At 41.5% G+C, this 27,208-nt stretch overlaps 1 pseudogene; it reads right to left on the bottom strand.

The window, feature by feature from the left end:
* Positions 1–3,087: 3,087 nt before the first annotated feature.
* On the bottom strand, positions 3,088–3,723 carry LOC115932772 (myoneurin-like; annotated as a pseudogene).
* Positions 3,724–27,208: the final 23,485 nt, after the last annotated feature.

Raw genomic sequence — 27,208 nt, 5'->3', positions numbered from 1 at the left:
TGTATATCTACTTGGGAGAAATGTCTATTCAGGTCCTTTGCCAATTTTCTTTTTAATTCAGGGGCCAGTTTTGCCAGTTTTTAAATTGGATTATTTGTCTTTATATTGTTGGTTTTAAGAGTTCTTTGTATATTTTGGACACAGTTGAGAATTTTGTGCTTCTGAAAGCTTTAACTGTTCCACAAAGTCCATGAAACATGAACTGACTGAGATAATTTTTCAAGTTAGAAGAGTCATAGTGATAGGAAACCGTTGTTCAGGAACTACCTACCTGGAGTTCCAGTCAGTTTGGAAGCCACCCACATATCCAAAAAGCTAAAAGAATTCAAAGTTTTTCTTCAGTATCATAAAAGAAAAATAGAAGATGAGAAAGGGGAATATTTACAAGTTTATTTTATGAAAAAATAAGCTTTTTTAGGTTTCATTACAAACATGTCCAATTTCACTTCTGTCATTTATGAAATAACTAAAAGTAAATGAAGTACCTTTTTTTTTTTTTTTGACACAGGGTCTTGTTCTGTCACCCAAGCTGGAGTGCAGTGGTGCGATCTTGGCTTACTGCAACCTCTGCCTCCCGAGGCTCAAGCGATCCTCGAGGCTCAAGCGATCCTCCAGCCTCAGCCTTCCAAGTAGCTAGGACTACAGGTGCACACCACCATGCCCAGATAATTTTTGTTTTCTGTTTTTTGTTTTTTGTTGAGATGGAGTCTCGCTTTTGTTGCCCAGGCTGGAGGCAACGGTGCGATCTTGGCCCACTGCAACCTCCACCTCCCAGATTCAAGCAATTCTCCTGCCTCAGCCTCCCGAGTAGCTGGGATTACAGGCATGCGTCACCACACCCAGCTAATGTTTGTCTTTTTAGTAGAGACGGGGTTTCACCATGTTGGTCACGCTGGTCTCAAACTCCTGACCTCGTGATCCTCCGGCCTCAGCCTCCCAAAATGCTGGGATGACAGGCATGAGCCACTGCACCCAGCCAATTTTTATATTTTTTGTAGAGAGGGATTTCACTGTGTTGCCCAGGCTGGTCTCAAACTCCTGAACTCAAGCTGTCTGCCCACCATGGCCTCCCAAAGTGTTGATATCACAGACATGAGCCACCGTGTCTGGCCTAAATATTTGTCATATATAAATATTTTTATAAAGGCATATGGTCATGTTATAATTTTCTTCCTAGTGACCTTACCTTCCTAGTTTACCTAGCAACATTATTTTGCAGGTTCTTTGGTTTGGAAGTTGTATTTTTTTTTTCATTCTAAGCACCTCAGAAACACTGTTTTCGGAGAAAAAAATTTTTGATGTCACAAATAGATAAAGCCACATTAAGGGAATATTTTTATAGCATATATTCAAAAATTAATCTAGCCAGTGACTCATGCCTGTAATCTCAGCACATTGGGAGGCCAAGGCAGGAGGATCACTTGAGCCCAGCCTGGGCAACATGGTGAGACCTTGTCACTATAAAAAATTTAAAAATTGGCCAGGCATGGTGGCTCATGCCTGTAATCCCAGCACTTTGGGAGGCTGAGGCAGGCGGATCACCTGAGGTCAGAAGTTTGAGACCAGCCTGGCCAACATGGTGAAACCTCATTTCTACTAAAAATACAAAAATTAGCTGGCTGTGGTGGCCCATGCCTATAATCCCAGCCATTCGAGAGGCTGAGACACAAGGATTGCTTGAACCTGGGAGACAGGGAGACGGAGGTTGCAGTGAGCCAAGACAGCGCCACTACACTCCAGCCTGGGCAACAGTGAGAGACTCTGTGTCAAAAAAAATAATAATTAGCCGGGCGCAGTGGCTCACGCCTGTAATCCCAGCACTTTGGGAGGCCGAGGCGGGTGGATCACGAGGTCAAGAGATGGAGACCATCCTGGCCAGCATGGTGAAACCCCATCTCTACTAAAAATACAAAAAATTAGCCAGGTGTGGTGGCAGGCGCCTGTAATCTCAGCTACTTGGAAGGCTGAGGCAGGAGAATTGCTTGAACCTGGGAGGCAGAGGTTGCAGTGAGCCGAGATCGCACTATTGCACTCCAGCCTGGGCAAAAAGAGCAAAACTTTATCTCAATAAATAAATAAATAAATAAATAAATAAATAAATAAACAAACGCAAAAAAATAAAAAATATGGTTCCCATTTACCATGAGATCAGAGCAGACCTGGGCCAGTGAACACTCACAATGAAAAGTGTGCTCTAGTTTCCTCTGCTTAGACCAAGCAGAGGCTCTTGTCCTAGGAGGCAGCTTTGGGGACAGTTTCTCCTGACCAAAAAAACAAACGAGATGGTTCTTGGAAATCAAGAAAATTTTTTATCCTTTTCCTTACTGGGTTTTTGAAGACAGTCATGGGAACAATCCTTGTATAGGTCCAAATTATCTAATAAGGAGGAAAAAATAGAAGAATAGGCCGGGCGTGGTGGCTCATGCCTGTAATCCCAGCACTTTGGGAGGCCGAGGCAGGTGGATCACCTGAGGTCAGGAGTTGGAGACTAGCCTGGCCAACATGGTGAAACCCTGTCTCTACTAAAAATACAAAAATTAAGCTGGGCACAGTGGCTCACACCTGTAATCCCAGCACTTTGGGAGGCTGAGACAGGCAGATCACGAGGTCAGGAGTTCAAGACCAGTCTGGCCAACATAGTGAAACCCCATTTCTATTAAAAATACAAAAAATTGGCCAGGCGTGGTGGCAGGCACCTATAATCCCAGCTACTCAGGAGAGTAGACCAGCCTGGCCAACGTGGTGAAACTCCGTCTCTACTAAAAATACAAAAATTAGCCAGATGTGGTGGCACACACTTGTAATCCCAGCTATTTGGGAGGCTGAGGCACAAGAATCTCTTCAACCCAGTAGACAGAGGTTGCAGCCTAGGCAATAGAGTGAGACTATGTCCTAAAAAAAATTAAAAAATCCCAGTACCATTTAATGAAGAGTGTCATTTTCTCAGTGTATGTTTTTGTCAACTTTGTCAAAAATCAGTTGGCTATGAGTATATGGCTTTATTACTGGGTTCCCTATTCTGTTCCATTGATCTATGTGTCTATTTTTATACCACGTTGTTTTGGTTACTATAATCTTGTACACTGGCTATATTAGACATGAGTGTTCTTTCAGAGCACAGCTTGGCTGTGATTTTCCACATTTCTGTTTCACTGTAACAGTTTGCACATCTTGTGCTAGAAAAGAATTTTCCACAGCTTATGTCAGCTCAAGTTCTGAATTATTTCTTTGTGCAACTTGTTCTACTCTGGGTGTGGACAATTTATTTGCATCTAGGAATGATTCAATAGATGCATTCTCTAAAATGTCACTGAGATATTACACTGTTTTATTCTATTCTGTCTTCTGGGAGTTGAAAGACTTCTTATTCTTTTTAGTTTGAGGTGACTTCTTTGCCAAAACCTCTTGTTCACGATTTGCCTGAACTAAATTTGTAGATACTTTTGATTTCTCCCAATTATTACGATCTTACAATAGAGTAAGAAGACAAGTCTGTTGGTTCAATTCAATGTTTCCAGTAATGCTAAATATCTCTGTCAAGATGTAATGTCTCTATGTATGTAAACTCCAACTGTTTCTGAAATTCATCAGCCTGATTCTGATCAAAAAGACATTATTCTCAGAAGTGCTTCTGTAGATAACACCAAAATACTCACTAAAAGAGGCAAGCATATTCCTATGAGCTTTAAACTGGTCTCCAGTTTTCAGTAACACCTTCCTCATGTGTCTTTAAGTGCACACTTGTAGCCTTCTCAAAGGCTATCAGAATTTAACTAACAGTCTCCTCAAGAAATTTTAGGCTTTCAGTGACACTTTCCTCAAAGTTCTTGCAGCTTCCTGCCACTATGAATGCCACTCCAACTTTTTAGATTTTTACTATGGCAGCATCTCACATCCATGTACCAAAATCTGTATTAGTTACTTATTACCATGTAATAAATTGCCCTAGAAGTTAGCAGCTTTTAAAAAACAATAAAACATTGGCCTTATGCCTGTAATCCCGGCACTTTGAGAGGCTGAGGAGGGCAGGTCACCCTGAGTTCAGGAGTTTGAGAGCAGCCCAGCCAATATAGCGAAACCTCGTCTCTACTAAAAATACAAAAATTAGCTGGGTGCCTGTAGTCCCAGCTACTCAGGAGGCTGAGGCAGGAGAATCGCTTGAACCCAGGAGGCAGAGGTTGCAGTGAGCTGAGATCGCACCACCGCATTTCAGCCTGGGCAACAGAGCAAGACTCCATCTCAAAAAAAAAAAAAACAACAATAAAACCGATAAACGTTTACTATTTCACACAGTTTTCTATGAATCAGAAATTTGGGAGCATATAGTTAGGAAATTGTGCCTTGGCTGTCTCATGGGGTTGCAGTTAAGTTGTCAACTGGGGCTGCAGCCAATTGAAAACAGGAAGGATATGCTTAGAAGATAACTTACTCATATGGCTGGTGTCAGTGCTAACTGTCAGCAGGAGGCCTCAGCTTTTCTCCACAGGGCTGAGTATTCTCATGACATGACGACTGCCTCCCCACATAGAAAGTAACAATGTATTTTATGACCTTGGAAGTTCTCAGAAGGCACACGTAGTTATTTTTGCAATATCCTATTGGTTCTCAGGTTAACCCTGTTCAGAGTTGGTCAGGGTCAAGGGGTGCTCGCTACCAGGGTCAGATGTGGCTGATAATAGGAAATGCATTTAATATCTTGAAAACTAGCAAAAGAAAAAAAAGGAAAGGATTAAACATGTATCCTGCATTTCTTTAGATGCAGCATCTAAAATATAAGGGAAAAGATTGAAAGTAAAAGAATGAAATATATATATATATATATCTCATACATTAACCAAAAGAATGCTAGTGTAGCTATGCTCATATCAATCATAGTAGACATAAAGGGGAAGAGCAATACTAGACACAAAGAAGGACGTTTTATAATGACCAAGGGGCCAATCAAACAGAAGGTTATAGTCATCCTAAAACCGTATACATTTAATAACATAACCTCAAACACATATAAAGCAAAACCCAACCAGACATAAAGGAGAAATAGACAAAATTTCAATCATAGTCGAGGAGTTTAACACCTCTCCCTTGGAAAACGATAGATTGATAGGACAATCTGACAAAAATATTGGTAAGGATATAGAGATATGAACAGCACAATTAATAAACTTGTCATAATTGACATATATAGAACACTAGTAGCATCTAATATATGTTAGAATATATGTTCTTTTCAAGATTTACGGATATTTACCAAAATAGAGCATACATCTATCTGTTGTCGCAAGTCTCCAAAAATTTCAAAGGATTGAAATAATACTGACTATGTTCTCTTCATGAATACTGTGAAATTGAGCTGTAAATCACCAAGATAACTATAAAATCCCCAACTGCATAGAAATTAAGTAATAAACTACTGTATAGCCTGATTTCAAATTAAATCACAATTCTTCACTGTTAAATAAATCAATCAATCACAATGGCAATAAGATGCTACAAAGATTATAAAGATAAAAGAACACTATCAACATTATGTCAAGTTTAGAATTAAAATATTTAAAAATTCTTGAAAAACATAACTTACCAAAACAGACAAATAAACTGATAATTTGAATAATCCTATACCTAATAAAGATTTAAATCTTTTATCTAAAATTTCCTTACAGGCCAGGCAAAGTGGTTCACACCTGTAATCCCAGCACTTTGGGAGGCCAAGGCAGTAGGATTGCTTGAGCCCAGGAGTTTGAGACCAGGCTGGGCAATGTAGTAAGACCTCATCTCTACAAAAGAATCAAAAAATGAGCAAGGCATGGTGGCGTTCACTTGGAGCCCCAGCTACTTAGGAGGCTGAGGTGGGAGGACCACCTGAGCCCAGAAGGTAGAGGCTGCAGTAAGCCAAGATTGTACCACTGCATTCCAGCCTGCACAACAGAGTGAGATCTGTCTTAAAAAAAAAGAAAAAAAAAATCTTACAAAAAACCTCTAGGTCCTGGGCTGGGCGCGGTGGCTCACACCTGTAATCCTAGCACTTTGGGAGGCCAAGGCGGGTGGATCACCTGAGGTCAGGAGTTCGAGACCAGCCTGGCCAATATGGTGAAACCCTGTCTCGACTAAAAATACAAAAATTAGCCTGTCATGATGGTGGGTGCCTTTAATCCCAGCTACTCGGGAGGCTGAGGCAGGAGAATCGCTTGAACCCAGCAGGAGGAGATTACAATGAGCTGAGATTGCACCACTCGACTCCAGCCTGGGCGAAAGAGTGAAACTCCATCTCAAAAAAAAAAAAAAAAAAAAATCCGGGGGAACATGTTCTTAGGACCCCCTGAGGTCTGTGTCACGAAAGAAGAATTAAAAGAAAAAAAGTAAAAATTCCCACTTAAAGAATAAATGGTATTTATATTACGCAAAATCTTCCAGGGATTAGAAAAAGAGAAAATACTGCCCAATTCATACTAAGAGGCCAGCACAACCTTGATACCAAAACCTGGAAAAGAACATTAAAAGGAAAGAAACCTATAGGTCAATTGCTCTCATAAACATAGGCACAAAAATTCTAAATAAAATATTAGCAAGACAAATCCAGCAATCTATAAAAGGGTAAATGTTGTATGATATTGAGTTTATTCCAAAAATATAAAGTTGATTTAACATTTAAATTAAAGGATAAAAATGCACTTGTCACAACTGATGGAGAATAAGCATTTGATAAAATGCTATACCCATTCAGGATTTAAAAAAAAAAATCTTTCCTATGAATTTGTTCAGCAGCAATAGAAACAAAATAAATAAAAACTTTTTTAGAAACCTTTTTAAGTAGTGATGAAAGAGTATTTCCTTAATTAATCTGAGAAAAGATTACTATAAAAAAGCATAGCAAACAAAATATTTATTGCCAAATATTAAAAGCTTTCCCACTGGCCGGGCGCGGTGGCTCACGCCTGTAATCCCAGCACTTTGGGAGGCCAAGGCAGGAGGATCATGAGGTCAGGAGATCGAGACCATCCTGGCTAACACGGTGAAACCCCGTCTCTACTAAAAATACAAAAAATTAGCTGGGCGTGGTGGCGGGCGCCTGTAGTCCCAGCTACTCAGGAAGCTGAGGCAGGAGAATGGCGCAAACCCAGGAGGCGGAGCTTACTTACAGTGAGCCGAGATCCCGCTCCAGCCTGGGCAACAGAGCAAGACTCCGTCTCAAAAAAAAAAAAAAAAAATACCAGGTGTGGTGGCGGGCGCCTGTAGTCCCAGCTACTCAGGAGGCTGAGGCGGGAGAATCGCTTGAACCCAGGAGGCGGAGGTTGCAGTGAGCCGAGATTGCACCACTGCATTCCAGCCTGGGCTACAGAGCAAGACCACGTCTCAAAAAAAAAAAAAAAAGAAAAAAAAAAGGTTTCCCCCTGAGATATGGAATAAAATGAGTTTATCCTCTGTCACTATTTTGATTCAACATTAAACTGGACAATTTATATTTAACAATGTGCAATGAGGCAATAAGGAATAAGTATGTAAGTACTGGAAAAGAAGAAACAAAATTTTCATTATTCACAGATAACATAAAAAACTCAAAATGAGGCCGGGTGCGGTGGCTCATGCCTGTAATCCCAGCACTTTGGGAGGCCGAGGTGGGTGGATCATGAGGTCAGGAGTTCGAGACCAGCCTGGCCAACACAGTGAAACCCCGTCTCTACTAAAAATACAAAAATTAGCTGGGTGTGGTGGCAGGTGCCTGTAGTCTCAGCTACTCAGGAGGCTGAGGCAGGAGAATCACTTGAACCCGGGAGGCAGAGGTTGCAGTGAGACGAGATAGGGCCACTGCACTCCAGCCTGACAACAGAGGGAGACTTCGTCTCAAAAAAATAAATAAATAAAGATAAAAAAATTTAAAAACCTCAAAATGAATATACAGAATTAACAAATAAATTTAGCAGGACCTGAATACAAAATCAACACATAAAAATAAATTATTGTTAAAAAAATAATTGGAAAATAAGTTATCTTAAATTATAGCATTTACATCAGTATCCAAAATAAATTAATTCTAATGAAAGATGTGCAAGATCTGTATGCTAAAAGCGAGTAAATAATATTAAAACAATTAAAGACCTAAACAAATGGAGGGTTATAACATTTTCATATATTGGAAGAATCAGAATTCTAAAGATTTATTCCATTTTGCTTATACAATCCCACTTAAAATCCCAGAGGCTTGTTTTTTAAAATTGCCAGCTGATTATTATATTGGCAGATAAAACTGTCCCCCAAACCCCAGTTCTTTCTCCAGCCAAAGAACTGGAAAATGGGTGGCCTAGTAGGAGAGAAAATCTTTTGACAACATTTACAGTACTCCAGCCAAACTTCATGGCAAAAACTGCAGTCAGAGCTGAATGAGGAGCCTATACTTCCGCCTTACCTAGCAATAATGAAGCACCATTCTGCCTTCCTGCAGTGTCCCCAGAAGCGGAGCTGGGTGTCTAGATTTCCACCCCTGCCTGGCAGCAACAGTGCCCCCCTCCCTATACCGGTGGTAGCAGTGGAGGCTGAATCGGGTGTCTAAATTTCTACCCCTACCCAGCAAAAATGAGGCACCTTTCCTCATGTCAGTAGAGGCTCAGGGAGAAGCATGGACTTCCACCTCCACCCAGTGGTAACAAGATGGTGTCCAGGCCCCGCATGGTGGCTCATTCCTGTAATCCCAGCACTTTGGAAGGCTGAGGCGGGTGGATCACCTGAGGTCAGGATTTCAAGACCCGTCTGGCCAACATGGTGAAACCCCATCTCTACTAAAACTTCAAAAATTAGCCAGGTGTGGTGGTGGGCATCTGTAATCCCAGCTACTCGCAAGGCTGAGGCAGGAGAATCTCTTGAACCAGGGAGGCGGAGGTTGCAGTGAAGCAAGATCGTGCCACTGCACCCCAGCCTGTGCAACAGAGCAAGACTCTGTCTCAAAAAAAAAAAAAAAAAAAAAAACCAAGATGGTGTCCCCTTCCTTCCTCCACTAGCAAGGTGTCAGTGGAGGCCTGCTAAAATATAAAATTTCAATAAGATCCAGAAAATCATAAAATAATACCAGTATGTCCAAGATACAATAAAAAAAATCACTTGTCATACCAAGAACCCAGAAAAATCTCAATTTGAATGAGGCAATGATGGCAGCGGCTGCTCCAGATGGTCTGCCACTACCATCACACCAGCTGCAGCAGGGAGGCACCTGGGGCTGCATGCTTAGTGGAGCCGGAGGGAACAAGCGGGAGCCCTGCCCCTTCTGAACTGGGGCAGGACGTCCCTGGGTGCCGCTGCGGCTACCCAAACGGTGGCTGCAGACCGGGCCTCCCACTTCATGGAGGAAACAGGAGCCCCGCCCTCTTGGGCGGAGCTGCAGCTGCACAAGTTGTGGCTGCAGATCCGAGCCTCCCTGCGCTCTTTCGGGGCTGGGAGCAGGCAGGATCCCTGTCCTCCAGGGCACAGCTGCAGCCACCAAAACTGCAGCTGCAGACATGGGCCTCCCACTCAGAAGAGCAGGCAGGAGTCCTGTCCCCCCTCCCCCAACCCCACACGCAGCTGCCGCCACCCAAACCCTGGCTGGAGACTCAGACATACCTGCACTCTTGGGGACCCGGGAACGCCCCCCTGCCCTCGCAGGCTTGAAAGCGCCTGCTCTCACTGCCTGGCTTCTCCCTGCTGTTCCCCCTTCCCATCTCAGAGCAAAGTCTGGGAGGATACCATAAATGACAGCAGGAGGCAGACAGATTCCTGGGTGGAAGGGGGTAGGTCCCTGGTGAGACCCCACCTTCAGGCCAAGGAGGACTGGGGGCTGGGCTGCCAGTCCCATGGAGTGGGAACTTGTGGTGCCTTTTCCCAGTCACCCATGGCTGCCCATGGACCAATAGTGCACACTTCCTCCCCTCTGAGGGTTTTTATGAACCCATTAAAGCCCTGGATTCAGCCAGAGCTGAGCAGACGACAGGACAACCAGCTGCAGAGAGGAGCTACCCACTCCAAGTCCTCCTCTCTACTGAGAGCTGGGAAGAGGACTGGAAGACCTGCTTGCAGAAAGGAGAAACCCACTTTAGTGCCTCCTCTCTACTAGGAGCTGAACACTCTTGGGACACCCTGGCTGCAGACCCCGCTGTGGGTCTCCGGTAAGTTGTCTATTGCTCAATAAAGCTCCTCTTCATCTTGCTCACCCTCCACTTGTCTGCATACCTCATTCTTCCTGGTCACAGGACAAGAACTCGGGACCCACCGAATGGTGGAGCTAAAAAAGCTATAACACAAACAGGGCTGAAACATGCCCCTTGCTTGCCATGTTGCGGGTGAAGAGGAGAGAAGAGCTGTGACTCCTCAGGGAACCCAGACCTGGGAGCTCCCCAAGCCAGGACTGTGACTCCCTCTTTGGGGTCCTGCAGTGCCTGGCGTCTCCAGGCTTCCAGACACCACTGCATTTCCTGGTGCTAGCCAGGGAAGCTGCTTGCAGTGCACCTGGTCCAGCCACAGCCTCGCAGAGAGCCAGGGCCCTTGCCAGCACCCGGAGCTGCTGGCCCCACTGCAGCAGCTAGCATGTCTGACTGCAGCAGTGGCTGGACCCCATGCTTGCTCACACACCCCTCACCACTCCATGCCTGACTCACCCTTAGCAGATGTGGGATCCATGCTGGTAGTGTGAGCTGAGTGCAGCCTGCAAACCCAAGTGGGCAGAATGAGCCCAGCAGGCCTGAGCAAAACTCAGGCAAAGGCACCACTGGCCAGAGGTTTCAGGCCAGAAAATTGACACCCCAAGGATCCCGTAACAGCAACAGATGCCAACACCAAGATGACACAAATCTTATAATTATCTGACAAAGATTTTAATGTAGACATAATAAAAATGCTTTGAGCAATTATAAATATGCATACAACAAATGAAAGATTAGAAAATCTATGCAAAGAAATAGAAGACATAAGAACCAAATGGAAATTTTAAAATTTGAAAACACAATAACTGAAATTGAAAACGAATTGGATGGCTAAAAATAGAATGGAGAGCTGCGGCTGGGAGCGGTGGCTCATGCCTGTAATCCCAGCACTTTGGGAAGCCGAGGCAGGCAGATCGCCTGAGCTCAGGAGTTTGAGACCAGCCTAGCCAACATGGTGAAATACTATGTCTATTAAAAATACAAAAAATTAGCTGGGTGTGGTGGCGCACACCTGTAATCCCAGCTACTCTGGAGGCTGAGGCAGGAGAATCACTTGAACATGGGAGGCGGAGGTTGCAGTGAGCCAAGATGATACCACTGCACTCCAGCCTGGGGAACAGAGTGAGACTTGGTCTCAAAAAAAAAAAAAAAAATAGAATGGAGATAACAGAAGAAAGGACCTGTAAATATAAAGACAGAACAGTAGAAATTACCCTACATGGACAATAGGAAGAAAAAAAAAAAAGAACTGAGCCTTAGGTACCATTGGAAAATAACAAAAGAGATCTAGCATTTGTGTGATCAGAGTCTTAGAAAAGAGAAAGAGAGTGGGGATGAACAAATTTCAAAAAAATAATGGCTGGATGTTCCCCAAATTTGGCAACAGACGTAAACGTAGATTCAAGAAGCTGAGGAAACTCTTGACAGATGAACCCAAAGAAATCCAGAACAAGGACATCATAATCAAACATTTGAAAACTAAGGACAAAGAAAACATCTTGAAATCAGCCAAAGGTGCATTACCTATAAGGGGACAACAATCCATTTATTTTTATTTTTATTTAATTTTATTATTTTTTAAATTCAAATACCAACTCGAAGCAGAGGGGAACAACAATTCAAATGTCATGAGAAATCATAGAGGCCAGAAGGAAGTGGCACACTTTTCAAGTGCTGAGAGAATAGACAACCCGACATTTATGTGCATAAAATATCCTGCAGGATGGAAATTCAGTTACACACATTTTCTCTTTCTCTCTTTCTTTTTTTTTTCCTTTTTCTTTCTCCTTCCTTCCTTCCTTCTTTTCTGGTTTTCTTCTTTCCTTTCTTTTTCCTTCCTTCCTTCTTCTCTTCTTTTTCTTTCTTCTTTCTTTCTCTTTCATGTTCTTTTCTTTTTTTTTTTTTTTGCAGGGTCTCAATCTGTTGTCCAGGCTGGAGTGAAGTGGTGCAATCAGAGCTCACTGCAGCTTTGTCCTCCCAGGCTTAATTGATCCTCCCACTTCAGCCTCATGAGTACCTGGTACTACAGGCGTGTGCCAACACATCCAGCTAATTTTGTACAGGGTCTCACCATGTTGCCCAGGCTGGTCTTGAACTCCTGGGCTCAAGCGATCTGCTCACCTCGGCTTCTCTAAGTGCTGGGATTACAAGTGTGAGCCACTGCATCTGGCCAAGGCATTTTCAAATAAAGGAAAATTAAGAACTTTTGCCAGCCAATCTATCCTTTAAAATGGCCGAAGGAAGTTTTCGAAACAGATGGAAAATGATAAAAGAAGGAATCTTTAAATAGCAGTAATGAGAAAAGAACAATGGAAAGGGTAAAAACATGGTTAACAACAACAAAAAAATTATCTTCTTGGTTTTTAAAAAGATTACATTTGACGGCAATATTACAGGTAGTCAGGCATGAGTGGCACAGGAGAGGACTGACTTTCCTTGCACCCATTAGAAATGTCTGGTGATGGTTCAGCAGTTACCACATTGCCTCTCTAAAAATGATAATGTGGCAGGGCCAGGGAGAGGCCATTTCCTGATGGTCCACACCTGTTAATTGAATGCAGGTTCCAGGGAGAAGCAACTTCCTGGGCATGGATGTTAAGAGACAAAAATGGTGAAGTATGATTTTCTGGGGACGCACCACCAGAAAAAGGAAGAAAGCCTCAGATTGGGCATGCATATAACTCCCTAAACACACTGCACAGGCTCGGTTCCAAAGGGTAAGGAAAGCACTGGGCATGCGGAAAGCCCACCCTACGGGAAGAATCATGGGAAAGAGACAAACTTACGAAAGTCCTAGGATCATGGTTAAACAGGGCATTTGACCTTCTCTATTAAACTTCACGTGCCTGCTTTTTTTTTTTTATTCCAAGAGCACCTTCCTTTCTTTCCTATTCTAAGGCCTTTTTAAATAAACTTCCATTCCTGCTCTGGAACTTGCCATGGACCCATACAGATAGGCCGCCGGTACCTTGGGGTAACTCAGATCTCTGCCACTGCTAACAGTAGAAGCAAAAATCATGAAATTATTTAATGAGGTTCTCTAATAGGTAGAGGAAATATTTAATACAATTGTATTATGAATGGGGAGGGTAAGGTATATAAATAAGGTAAATTTTCTACATTTCACTTGACATGGTAAAACAATAGTAGTATACTGTAATCCATTTTGTATGTATAAGGCAACACCTAGAGCAACCACTCAAAACAACTATAAAAAGAGATACCCTCAAAAACACTGTAAAATACTACCCACAGAGTGAAAATGCAATCCACAAAATGGGAAAAAATATTTGCAAGTCATATATCTCATAAGAAATTGCTATCCAGACTATATAAATAACTGCTACAATTCAACAACATTAAAACAAACAACCTGATTTTGAAATGGGCAAAGAACTTGAATTAACAAACATTACACCAAAGAAGATATACAAATGGTCAATAAGCACATGAAAAGATGCTCAACATCATTAATAATTAGGTAAATGCAAATCAAAGCCACATTGAGATACCACTTCACACTCATTAGGATGCTATCATAAAACAAACAGGGCCGGACATGGTGGCTCACGCCTCTAATCCTAGCACTTTGGGAGGCCGAGGTGGGCAGATGACCTGAGATTCAGGAGTTCAAGACCAACCTGGGCAATGTAGGGAGACCCCATCTCTTAAAAAGAAAGAGAAAAGAGAAAAAAAAAAAAAAAGGCTGGGCATGGTGGCTCATGCCTGTAATCCCAGCACTTTGGGAGGCTGAGGGGTGGATCACCTGAGGTCAGGAGTTCGAGACCAGCCTGGCCAACATGGTGAAACCCCACCTCTACTAAAAATACAAAAATTTGCTGGGCATGGTGGTGGGTGCCTGTAATCCCAGCTACTTGGGAGGCTGAGGCAGGTGAATCGCTTGAGCCCAGGAATCGAAGATTGCAGTGAGCCGAGATCACGCCACTGTACTCCAGTAAAAAGAGTGGTAGAAGAAACAGTAAAACCAGTAAAAGAGTTCAGTAAGGTTGCGGGATACAAGATCAACATATAAAAATGAATTATATTTCTTTTCTTTTTTTTTTTTTTTTTTTGAGACAGGTTCTTGCTTTGTTGCCCAGGCTGAAGTGCAGTTGTATGATCTCAGCTCACTACAACTTCTGCAACCCAAACTCAAAGGAGACTTTCACCTCAGCCTCCCAAGTAGATGGAACTGCAGGCATGTGCCACCACATCTGGCTAATTTTTGTATTCTTTGTAGAGACGGAGTTTCACAATGTTGCTCAGGCTGGTCTCAATGAATTATATTTCTATAGACCAGTAATAAACATGGAGAAGATGAAATTAAAACACAATATCATCTGCAATCATTAAAAAAATACTTAAATACTTAGGTGTAAATCTCACAAAACCTGTACAGGATCCGTATGCTCAAAACTACAAACCAATGATAAAATAAATCAAAGATCAAAATAAATGGAAAGACATACCATGTTCATGGATTGGAGGACTAAGCATGGCAAACATGTTCAATTCTCCCAAATTAATATACAGATCTAACATATTTCCTATTATAATGAAACCATCATTGCGAAATTATAACTGAGACAGTGAAAGAGATCTGACCTAACCTCCATCTTGCTTCTAACCTCTAAAGCTGCTCTTGTTCATTCCTGACAGTAGGCCAAACTAAGGCCAAGGAACTTAATGTACAGTCTATAGTTTGAAACAAACATAATAACAGCCCTTTCCCAAAACAAACCCCCTTCTTGCCTGAGGACTAGACTGCCTTTGTAGGACCAACAAATTAGCCAAAAGATCAGAAATTATGGTTTAGGATTCACTCAGCTAGAGGCTACAAGATTCTGACCCTTCCCAAGTTGATCCAGTGGATAACAACACTATTATAAAACCTAAGATAAGTACTTGAAATATTTTGCAAATCCTGTACTCAGTGAATCAACTGATGCCACCCAGATCAATAAACCGGCTCGTTTGGTTTTGGGGCCCCTACCCAGGAACTGACTCAGCACAAGAGGATGGATAGCTTTGACTCCCTATTATTTCATCTCTGGCCAATCAGAACTCCCTGTCTGAACTCAGACTCACTTTCTCCCTACCCACCAAATTATCCTTAAAAACTTCAATCCCCAAATTCTCAGGGAGACTGATGAGTAATAAAACTCCAGTGTGAATTACTCTTTCTCTATTGCAATTCCCATCTTGATAAATCGGCTCCGTCTAGGCAGCGGGCAAGATGAACCTGTGGGGCTGTTTACAACCTAATCAATATTTTTAGAAACAGACAAGCTTATTCTAAAATTCATATGGAGGCCAGGCACGGTGGCTCACGCCTGTAATCGCCACACTTTGGGAGCCCGAAGCCGGTGGATCACGAGGTCAGGAGAGCGAGCATCCTGGCAAACACAGTGAAACCCCGTCTCTATTAAAAATACACACACACCAAAAAAAAAGTTAGCCAGGCGGGGTGGCGGGCACCTGTAGTCCCAGCTACTTGGGAGGCTGAGGCAGGAGAATGGTGTGAATCCAGGAGGTGGAGCTTGCAGTGAGCCGAGACTGTGCCACTGCACTCCAGCCTGGGCGACGGAGTGAGACTCCGCCTCAAAAAAAATAAAATAAAATAGGCCAGTTGTGGTGGCTCACGCCTGTAATCCCAGCACTTTGGGAGGCTGAGGTGGGTGGATCACCTGGGGTCAGGAGTTCAATACCAGCCTGGCCAACATGGTGAAACCCAGTCTCTACTTAAAATACAAAAATCAGCCGGGCATGGTGACAAGCTCCTGTAATCCCAGCTACTTGGGAGGCTGAGGCAAGAGAATTGCTTGAACCAAAGAGGCGGAGTTTGCAGTGAGCCGACATCGTGCCATTGCACTCCAGCCTGGGGGACAAGAGTGAGACTTTGTCTGAAGAAAGAAGAAAGAAAGGAAGGAAGGAAGGAAGGAAGGAAAACTGGACTTCATAAAAATTAAAAACTTTTGCTCTGCAAAAGGCTCTGTTAAGATGAAAAGATAAGTTATAGACTGGGAGAAAATATTTGCAAATCACATGGCAAAGGACTTTAATCTAGAATATATAAAGAATTCTCAAAACACAATGGTTAAAAACAATCCAATTATAAAATGGGCAAGAGGCACGCAGATACATTTCACCAAAGATGACATATGGATGGCAAATAAGCACATGAAAACATGTTAAACATCATTAGCCATTAGGGAAATGCAAACAAATGAAAACCAGTATCAATATATCTCTGACAGAACAGTGAAAATAAAAACTAGTGCTAATCCTATATCCTGGCAAAAATGCAGAGGAACTGCATCTCTTATTGTTGGTAGGAATGTAAAGTGAGACAGCAACTCTGGGAAATAGTTTGGCAGTTTCTTATAAAACTAAACATATACTTACCATATTATCCACCATCACACTCCAGGACAATTATCCCAGAGAAATGGAAACTTATATGCACAAAAACTTATACACAAATGTTCATAGCAGCTTTATTTTTAATAGCCCAAAACTAGAAACAACCCAATGTCCTACAATAGATGAGTGAGCAGTTAGACAAACTGGTACATCCACAGCAATCTTTTAAAAAACGAAAAACTATCGGTACATACAATAAAACTTGGATGGAATTCAAGAGCATCATACTGTGGAGGGGAAACCATTCTCAAAAAGTTACATATGCTATGTTTGTATCACATATATTATGCCATTCATAACTTCTTGAAATGACAAAATTACAGTGAAGATTAGTGATTTCCAGGGGTTAGGGAAGGTGGTGAAAGGATGGGTGATAAGGTGTGACAATAAGTGGGTAGTACAAGGGTTCCTTTGTGGCAACGGAACAATTCTGTATATTGTGGTGGTTAAAGTGCACAACTACACACATACATACACACACACACACACACACACACGAACTGGTGAAATCTGAATAAGATCTGGAGTTTAGTTAATAGTAATGTGCCAGTCAGTGTTGGTTTCTTAGTTTTGACAAAGTTACCATGTTAACATTAAGATATTAACATAAGGGGGAAACTGGATGAAGGGTATATAAGGAGCTCTGTACTGTCTTTGTAACTTTTCTGTAAATCTCACATTCCAACATAAAAACATTTATTTTATAAAAGCAAAGAAAAAATGTTAATATGACACTATTACACATCAACCAGAATAGATGAAATTACAGTGAAAATAGCAGGTAGCTAACATGAGGCAATACTCTTATTTTCCAGTAATTTCCTTTTTAAGCTTTATACCCAGCAGAAATACATATGTTCAACAAGACAATTCTAGAATGTTCATAGCAGCTTTATTCATAATAGCCAAAACTGGAAACAGCCCAAATGCATAGTAACAGAATGAGTAGAGTATATTTATACAATTCAATACTGTATACAACAGTATGAATGAACGAACTACAACATGCAACAATACAGATGAGTTGTATAGACATACTGTTGAGTCAAAGAAGCCAGACACAAGAGTACATAATATATTATTTCATTTATTTGAAGTTGAAAAACAGGCAAAATAAATCTATGCTGTTGAATTAATAGACCATCCTTGGGATAGCGGTATAGTAACTGGAAGAGAACATGCATGGGGCTTCTGGAGTACTGGTGATGTTCCAACTCTTAATTTCATACCAGTTTTTGCATGTATTCACGGTGTGAAAAATCACACCTGTACACAATTTGTGTGATTTTCTGTATGTAAATTATACTTCAATAAAAAATTTACCAAAAAGCAAACAAACAGCAAGTGAGATATCACTACACACGTATTAAAAAGCCTAAAATTAAAAGAGAAATCAATCAATACCAAGTGCCAGCAAGGATGTGGAGCAACAGAAATGTTCATTTACAGATAGTGAGAATATAAATTAGTGTGGCAGCCTCTATATCTAAAGGCGAATATGCACATATTCTATGAACCAGCAATTCCACCCCATTACATACCCATCACAAATGTACACATGCGTGTTCTCAAAAGACATGTACAGGAATGTTCATAGTAGTATTATCCCAAACTGAAAATAATCCAAATGTCTTTCAGTGCTGTTGGAGCTTATTAAAGTCAATTACAGCTCAGAATTGCAGTGAAGTTAACTTCCTTGGGGGCATCCCTCAATCAATTGGAAACAGGAGCCAGCGGATAAATATTTCAGCCTCCTGTTCGGTCAGACAATTCTGGGAAGCATTATATATCCAACCTCCATAATACCTTTCTATTGATTTTTCTTCTGTCTCTCTCTACCATCTTTCCCACTCCTGCATCCTGGAGCCAAACGCCAAATAAACTACTGCACTCAAGTTTTTTTTCTCTGAAGATCTGCTCTCAGGGAAGCCCAAACTTCCATGATTCCATTTATAGATGGCTTCAAAACAAGTAAAACCTATCTATGGTGATATAAGTCAGAAGAGTAGCTAGGATAACCAGTGGTGGTAATGATGGCAGAGAGATTTCTGGAGTGCTGGTTATGTTCCACATCCTGATCAGAGTGGTGTTTCAACAGGCATGTTTCCTTTGTAAATCTTCATCGAGCTGTATGCTTAAGATGTGTCCATTTTATAGTATATAAGTGTTTTAACTTTAAAAATTAAGGAATGCAGGTGTTAAGTGGTACAAGAGATTCCCACTAAGAAAAAAGTGGGCTTTGTAAGGGAAACTGAACTTAAAGGTATTGAAAAACAGATGAACAGCCGGGCACAGTGGCTCACGCCTGTAATCCCAGCACTTTGGAAGGCCAAGGCGGGCGGATCACAAGGTCACAAGTTCATGACCAGCCTGACCAACATGGTGAGACACCGTCTCTACTAAAAATAACAACAAAAAAAAAAGCCGGGCGAGGTGGCAGGCGCCTGTAATCCCAGCTACTCAGGAGGCTGAGGCAGAATTACTTGAACCTGGGAGGCGGAGGTTGCAGTAAGCCAAGACCGTGCCACTGGACTCCAGCCTGGGCAACAGAGCGAGACTCAAAAAAAAAATGGACACACCCAACTTTTTGGATAATGCCCCTCTCTCATCCTTGGCATGAGATTACTGATTACGAATTACTGAGGGATTTGTTGGAGACTGACTCTAGGAGAGGAATGTGAACTATTACAGTGAAAGCTGGACTAGTAAAACTTACCCATAAGAATGCACCCATTTGAGACAGGCACAAGACATTACAACGCTCCTCTAGGTGTGTGTTGAATAGTTAGTTCTTCAGCTTTGCTTTGCATTTCTGCTGTTTGCAAGACTGCCTCACAGAGGGTCAATCCTTCCCTTTTTCCTCTCCCTTTTCTATTTATTCATTCAACATATATTTTGTCTAGACACTGTGCTAACCACTAGGAATATATTAATCACAAGTAATAGATGTGGTCCCTGCTCTTGAGTTTCATTCTAATTTTTAAAAAAACCCCACATTAATAATCACACATATCAATGAGTATGACTGTAGTGCTACGAAGAAGAGATTCCTGGTTTTGACAGCCTATCGGCCTGGTTAAGAAAGAAAGGGTAGGCTTTCTGGAGGAAGTGACACAAGTTGAAACCTGAAGGATGAAGAGAAGTTAACTAGGGAACCAAATAGGTGGGGAGCATGACTAGTAAGAGGAACAAAGTCCAATGTGGTTGGAACAGAGAAAGTAAGGGGACATATAGTAGAGGCTGGACAGATCAGCAAGGGTCAGGCTATCTCTGGCCTTGTGGACTGTGTTAAAAAGTTTTGTCATCCTAAGGGCAAGTAATGCCAGAAATGGTTTTAAGTTGAGAAGTGCCCTGATTATATGTGTGTTTTGAAAAAAACCCAATATGGCTGTTGTATGAACAAGTGATTGGAAAGAGATAAAAGTGGATGAAGCGTAGACAGGAGAATACTGCAGTAAGCCAGGAGCAAGGTGATGGAAGCTTGGATTGGCATGGTAGCTGTCAAGATGGAGAGAAGTAAAACTATTCAAAAGATATTTAGAAGGCACATGGGCACTAACAGTAGCTATAAAATATGATGTTCCATCTTTATTTCTAAACAGAACAAATAGACTAATGCATTTACATCAGATACAAGAGTATGCATGTTCTTAACCTTGGCTATTAGTCTTGAGTAGCACATTTCTTCCTAGGGAAAAAGTTATGTGACCAGATTGTACCTTAATTGTGGGTGGGATATTCAGAAGCTGCTAAGTATGAATGTGCTCAAGAAGAGAACTGAGAATTGCCTTCAAGTTGCAAAAGAAAGGGGGACAAGGCTATGGAACCACCAATGAAGTATTAACACCCAAAAGGCATTTAAAGAAAGAGAAAATAGACAAGTGTACAAACAGAAGGGCAAGCAAGAGGCTGCTATCTGTGTGGGACAAGTTTAAATAGGACTATTCAGATAAACCAAAGCTAGGACAATGCTTCTCAAGACCTACAGAGATTTCTGGAAAATGAGCCATCAAGACATTTGAATGAAGACTACAGACTCCTCAGGAAGTGAGAAGCTCTTGAGGAAAGATGTCCTTACACATTCGGGTGAGTGCTTAAAACAAGGCAGCATATACTTCACTGAGGAGTACTGCCATATTCCTGATCCCCATGCTGGGGGAGGTGGTGAGGGAACAGTAGGGCCATTATGCTGCAGGGGCAATTGTATTCCCAGGTGAGAGGGGATAAAAGAGCAAACACTAAGGCTGTCTCGAGAGGTGGTTGGCTAACAGTGAGAAGATAAAGCTGCTTTGATTTCCCCTGGGGAACTAGATTCTACCAAGGGCTACTCCTGCTGCTCAAGGCAAAGAGCTGGGTCACCACTCAAAGGAAAAATACTGAGGGTCAGTCCAGGATGGGGACAATGGCAGGGCAGATCACAGCATTTCCAGCACGTATGAAAACAACTGTTTAGGCTGCTTTCATACTGCTGTATAAAACTTCCCCAAGACTGGGTAATTTATAAAGGATCTTGTTTGACAGTTCTGCATGGCTGGGGAGGCCTCAGGAAACTTAAAATCATGGCGGAAAGTGAAGCAGGCACGTTTTACGTGGCAGCAGGCGAGACAGGGTTTGTGTAGGACGCAAAGGGGGAAGAGCCCCTCATAAAGCCATCAGATCTCATGAGAACTCTCACAAGAACAGCATGGGGGAAACTGCCCCCATGATCCAGTCACCTCCCACCGAGTCCCTCCCTCAACATGGAGATGGGGATCATGAGGATTACAATTACAGATGAGATTTGGGTGGAGAAACAGCCAAACCATACCAACAATTTTGTCAACTAGACCCCAGTGGCACCTGGGACCTTGGGACTGACCAAGCTGGTGCTACAGAAGCTTTTATGGAGAGTGGATATAAAGTTCTGGGGGAAAGCTAAGTTTGGGGGGATGAGTAAACTAAAGTAACGAGAATAATATTGTAGATCTGGGCAAAGTTGGGCTGGCAGCTAGCTCTAGCTGGTTATTTAGCAGACTGCCCTGTGGTTTGAGGTAATTTCCCCCAGGAGGGCCAACGGGGACTTTGAAGTATTTATGCCTCTTTAAAAACTTAAGTATCCTTAAAACAGGGAGGGACAATAAATGCTGCAGACACCAAGACATTATGGTCCATAGAAAGGTTAAGCCTGGATGGAAACTAGTAAAGTTGTTAACCAACGACCACACTAGAAATGGAGTCTGAGTCATTGAACTTGACGGGTGGATTCTTGGATCAAGAATTTTGGGGAGGGAAGGCTATGTCCCAAATTCACTGCAACTTCATTATTGTGGCTTGTGAGGGTCTGCAAAAGTGACTGAATCTTTGTCACTGGACCTCTCTCACATTAATGTCCCTGTGGGAAAGACCAAGTCTTTCTTTAGAACTCGTGCAATGTCACTGCCAGGTGCTTGTAATAGTCCATGGCAGGCATCAAGAGTAGAAAATCGGCTAGACGCAGTGGCTCACACCTGTAATACCAGCACTTTGGGAGGCTGAGGTCGGCGGAGATCGAGACCAGCCTGACCAACACGCGACACCCCGTCTCTACAAAAAACACAAAAAAATTAGCCAGGTGTGGTGTCGAGTGCTACTCACGAGGCTGAGGCAGGAGAACCACTTGAACCTGAGAGCAGGGGTTGCAGTGAGTTGCGATTGCGCCATTGCACTCCAGCCTGGGTGTTAAAGTGAGACTCTTGTCTCCAAAGAGTAGAAACTGTGGTTTTTCCAAGATATTTGGAAGAGTTTGTCTTCTGGGCCAGAAGAAATGGTTTAAAATACACGTTGTGGGTGGGAGAAGCTGTATTTTCTCTATATTCCTGCTTCACTTCTAAAGCCTCACGAAGTCGCATGAAATGGCAGACTTTCAGCTGTTAGCCAGGCACTTCTCAATATGCTCTTCAAACTATTCAATCTATGAAACGACTCTAGCCCTCATTAATAGAATGAAGAGAAAAATGGTATGGGGATATTTTTCCCCTTTTGTTAACTTAGAGAAGTTGCTAGGATCCTAGTCTCTTACCTCTATTTAGGAAATAGTTTATTCAATTTCTAGGACTACAGGCTACAGTTCAAAGACACCATTTCCTCTGCCAAGGTCCAAAGCCCATGGAGTTAAGTCAGAACATAGATCAAATTTTTGGCTCTACCATTTGAATAACCATAGGGTTTTGAACAAGGCAATCTCTCTGAAGCTCCTTGAAGCACAGAAATTACTTGCATACGTACATAATAGAACTGTTGTTTGAGAAACAACAGTCTATGTCAATTAAACGCTGGCCTAACAGGCTGCACACATACGAAGCCTATAAAACATACTCTCTTCCCTGGGCATGAAGCAACTGATTGACAAGATGGGTTCCTATTTAACAATAGTTTATTCTGTAAGAGGCACTGCTATATGAAGGTGTGAGCAACATGGATTAAGCCTGCCATATCGTCCCATTGAAGATGCCCTCACTAGGGAAATCTTCAATATTGAAGCCTAAGGTCTACGAAAGAAAACATCAATGAACTCAGGGCACACAAAATCTTGGAGTCACATTTGTTCATGTACGTTTGAGTTAGTAACCACTAGCAGCACTTGTCTGGAAACTTCTCAATATTCTACAGCACTTAACTATCCAATAAAGTAGTCTCACGTCACACGTCTCTAAATAAAAATTTAAATCTAACTCTTCACACTAGCCACATCTCAAGGCTCAGTAAAGTCACCAGTTGTTATACTGGTCAATGCATCATAAAACACTTCCATCGCCACAAAGTTTTACTGACAGTACTATAGCTTTAACAGCTCACTATAACATGCGTTGATAACAAGGAATTTTTTCCCCTCCCTAACCACCAGATGACTCTTTGGGTGCCTTCTTTACTCTGGGGCCTAGACTTTAATGAGGGTACACCTTGGCCCTTTTAGCTGCCTTCAGTTCTTTGATGAAAACATACCACTCACATGTCCTCTTACTGCACTTAATCCTGACATATACAGTCATCCCTCTACTAAACTTATTGGCCAGCCACCCAGCCACCGTTTCTTGAAACCCCTGTGTCCTTTCCTAATCCTCACCCCTCTTTATCACACAGGGTTTTTTGTTTTGTTTTGCCTTTGGTGTGAGTGGTTCACAATTTGGGCCAAAAATTGGAATTATGGCAACTTAAAAAACATCGAAGAGTCCCAACCCCAGAGATTTAGTAGGCCTGGAGCACACACCTGGACATCAGAATTTAAAAGCCCATCCCCCTGCTCCCAGGAAATTTTAATGCACATTGAAAACCTATTAAACAACTCCACAAATTTGGTAATGTAATAATCCAAAAGCCACAATTTTCCTAGACTTCTGAAAGTCTTGTAGGAGTTATTTTTGCAAATGCAAATTTGTCAGAGCTTCAGGGCCATGTTTCTCCAAACTTTTATTTCTGAGTGCCACTTGAAAAAACAATCCAAACATGCTTTCCTCTTCCTATCTGCATTTATCTTGGGTTCCAACTCCTTCCTACTAATCCCTTTGTCGTTTGCATTCACCCCCTTACACTGTTCTCCCCTTCCTCTTACTATGCTTTGTAGTTCTACTCACAAAGGGCGTTAACTCCAATAAAGAAGCCCTGCTTTTCAAAATTGAGATTTAACTTCAAAGTTACTAATGCAAACACAAATTCTGCAATTTTCTACTTTATTTACTTCCTGTCTCCTAACACTTGGAAAGCTTTTGTCTGGTCAGGTATGTCTACGTTCTTTTACTCTGCAGTTCAACTGGCTACATTTTTACTTTATACCAAGTTCTCTCCAAACACTAGAATTCTCCAACAGAGTGCTCCTTCTTAGTGTGAATGAGGTGCTCAGACCATAATCCACATATTATATGTAACTCATTTACTGGTCAATCATTTCTATCTACATCATATGTTTACTACTGTCGACTGGTTTTCTGGTCAGGGTACTTTTTCTTGGATGCTTCTAAATTCCTATGAAATGCATTTTTTTGGTCAATGTGATGTGAACTAGGGTCCGGCAACTGAAACTCCATTTGACAGTGTAGCTGAATTCTCCTAATAAATAAAAAGGTCAACTGTCAGTAGGAATAAGTATGCTTTCTGGTTTTCCCCTGAAATAAAATTGGTCAGTCAATGCTGACAGGCCAGGCATATGTTCCTGAGCTGATCACATTAAATATACACGATTTCTCTATCCTGCAACTACTTCCAAAAGCACGTTGTTTCATCAAGGTTATCTCAAAACACTAGTACTTGTATATAGTGTATCATCTGCTCTACTTCTGTACTTTCTATATTATACACCGGGTTTTGCTTCCCCTAACGAATAAAACATACTGCCAAGTTATAGTAGATTCGTATGTTGACACTTCATGGTTATCTTATGGCTTAAATGATGGTTACATCTATTGTACTATTACATTCTTCCCAATCCTAATTTGACACCTGTTCATTTCCTTCCAATTTACCACCTTTTTCTTCCCATTTACATTATTTTCCTTTTCTATTACACCCGGTTCCCTCTGAAAAAGAGGCTTTAAACCACGTAAGTGGTTTAAAGGTACTAATCACACAGTCTTTGCATGTTGGGGTAATATTAACATCAGAAGTGAAATACAAGAGGAGCCCTCCTTTTAAGAATCCCAAATTTAGCATCCATTCCCACCTGACAGCTTCCAGTTAGCTCATCCCACTGAGACAGCAGCAATTTATTAAGTACCCTAGGCAGAGGAAGTTTCCCAATTATACGTTATGCAGCACCAGAAAAAAATGTTACTAAGGATTTTTTTTATTTATCTACCTCCCCTCCTGCTTTCTAACCCTGAAATGAAAACTGCATTCTTGAATGATTGCAGGACATTTTCTTAGATTTCATGGCATACTGAGAAACTTGTGTTCCGAATTTTATCCCAAATTAAAATGTTTTTACTTTTAAAATGTTTTTACTTTTAAATCTTACTTCCACTAGTGCAGTGTAATCAGACTATCAATCTGAAATCCCTCAATTATTAAATCAGAAATCACTCAATTATTACTGTCAGATCTAACCCCTTTACCTGCACTGCCATGCCTACTATTCTGAATTTCTATTGAGCCAACTCAATTCTTACTTTGCAGGGCCCAGGCTTAAGTAATGTCACACTGACTATAAGCATATCATCTGATAAATGGCCTTTAAAAACACTAGCCCCTTTCCCAGAAAGCCTGTACTTATCTGCATTAGATCAGATTTTAAAAAGCCTTTTACCATGTGGTATTTCAATCCTGGTCTCTTTACTTTGCTACAGTTTTGGCCTAGGAACCTAAATGTCAAAGTATTCAATGAGTACACCTGTGATTATAGAAAGCCTAGAGTACTGTTGTCTTAAACACGAGGAAATTTAAGCCACAGTAGCGTATCCTAAAACCAAGAGCATGAAATGACTTCCCCATCAACACAAACTAGACATGTCAGTATTCCAACAATAACCCTACCATATGTGTGTATAGATTTTCAATCTGTGATCATGCTCTACGGCTATTTGCAAAAGTAATTGCAGCTAATTAAAAGTAATGGCAAAAGCCACAATTACTTTTGCACCAACCTAATATTAAAAAGTGCTCTCCACAGCTTCATTCAATACCTGCTTTCCTAGAATAAAATGTATAGTTGGCCCTCCATGTTCATGGGTTCTGCACATGCAGATTCAGCCAACTATAGATCGAAAATACTAGCAAAGAAAAAAAACTAACAAAGGTTAACAAAAATATAAATAAAAAAAGTAGTTACAACTATTTACATACCATTTACATTTTATCAGGTATTTTAATGTAGAGATGATTTAAAATATACAGGAGAATATGCATAGGTTACATATAAATACTATGCCATTTTATGTAAGGGACTTGAGCATCTGCAGATTGTGGTGTTCACAGCTAAACAGACTGCTCTGTGCAGGGAAAGAGGCCCTACAGTGAAGGGAAAAGTAGACACTTGATTGTGGACTAATTTGTCCAGTATTTCCCAAAAACTTACAGCTAACAACATAATATTAAACAGGTTTTATTAGCATCTTATACATCTGACACTCTCTCTCCTAAGCATCCAGTTTATTTTCTAGTCGTGGGTTACTTACTAAAAGTCTGTGTAACATGAGCTCACATCAGATTAGAAAACATCAAGTGGGTAGTATTTTTGACCGAATTAACATACAAAAGAAATTGCCTATATCATGTATATGGGCTCCAAGGGTAGTTCATACTTCAGCCTCTTCATTCTTTTCTGCTTTTGTCACCTGTTACAGAAAATGATCTATAAAATCCTCATAAGACATGAGTTTTGCCCGTAATGAGTAGGAAGAAAAAAGGCCAGTGCCGCATGCTATGAAACAATAGCAACTTTACAGGGGAATCCAAGGTTTGCGTGCACAAAAATTATAAGCGGCATTTTCTGCTGTGCTGGAAAAACTGAAGTATAAAACACAAATGAACTAAGCCTTTCAAGGATGAGGTATCACCAACACTGGTAGCTGTTTAATATATTCATCTTACAACTGGATGCTAAAAATGCAATCGCTGTAATTAATAAAGTTGAGGAAAACACAAAGATTAGCTAACAGGGGTAAAAGATCATTTAG

Source organism: Gorilla gorilla, chromosome 15 (genome assembly GCF_029281585.2).
Source record: "Gorilla gorilla gorilla isolate KB3781 chromosome 15, NHGRI_mGorGor1-v2.1_pri, whole genome shotgun sequence".
Classification (NCBI taxonomy): domain Eukaryota; kingdom Metazoa; phylum Chordata; class Mammalia; order Primates; family Hominidae; genus Gorilla; species Gorilla gorilla.
Note: the sequence above shows the minus strand (reverse complement) of the source record. Positions and strands in the feature narration are given on the sequence as shown.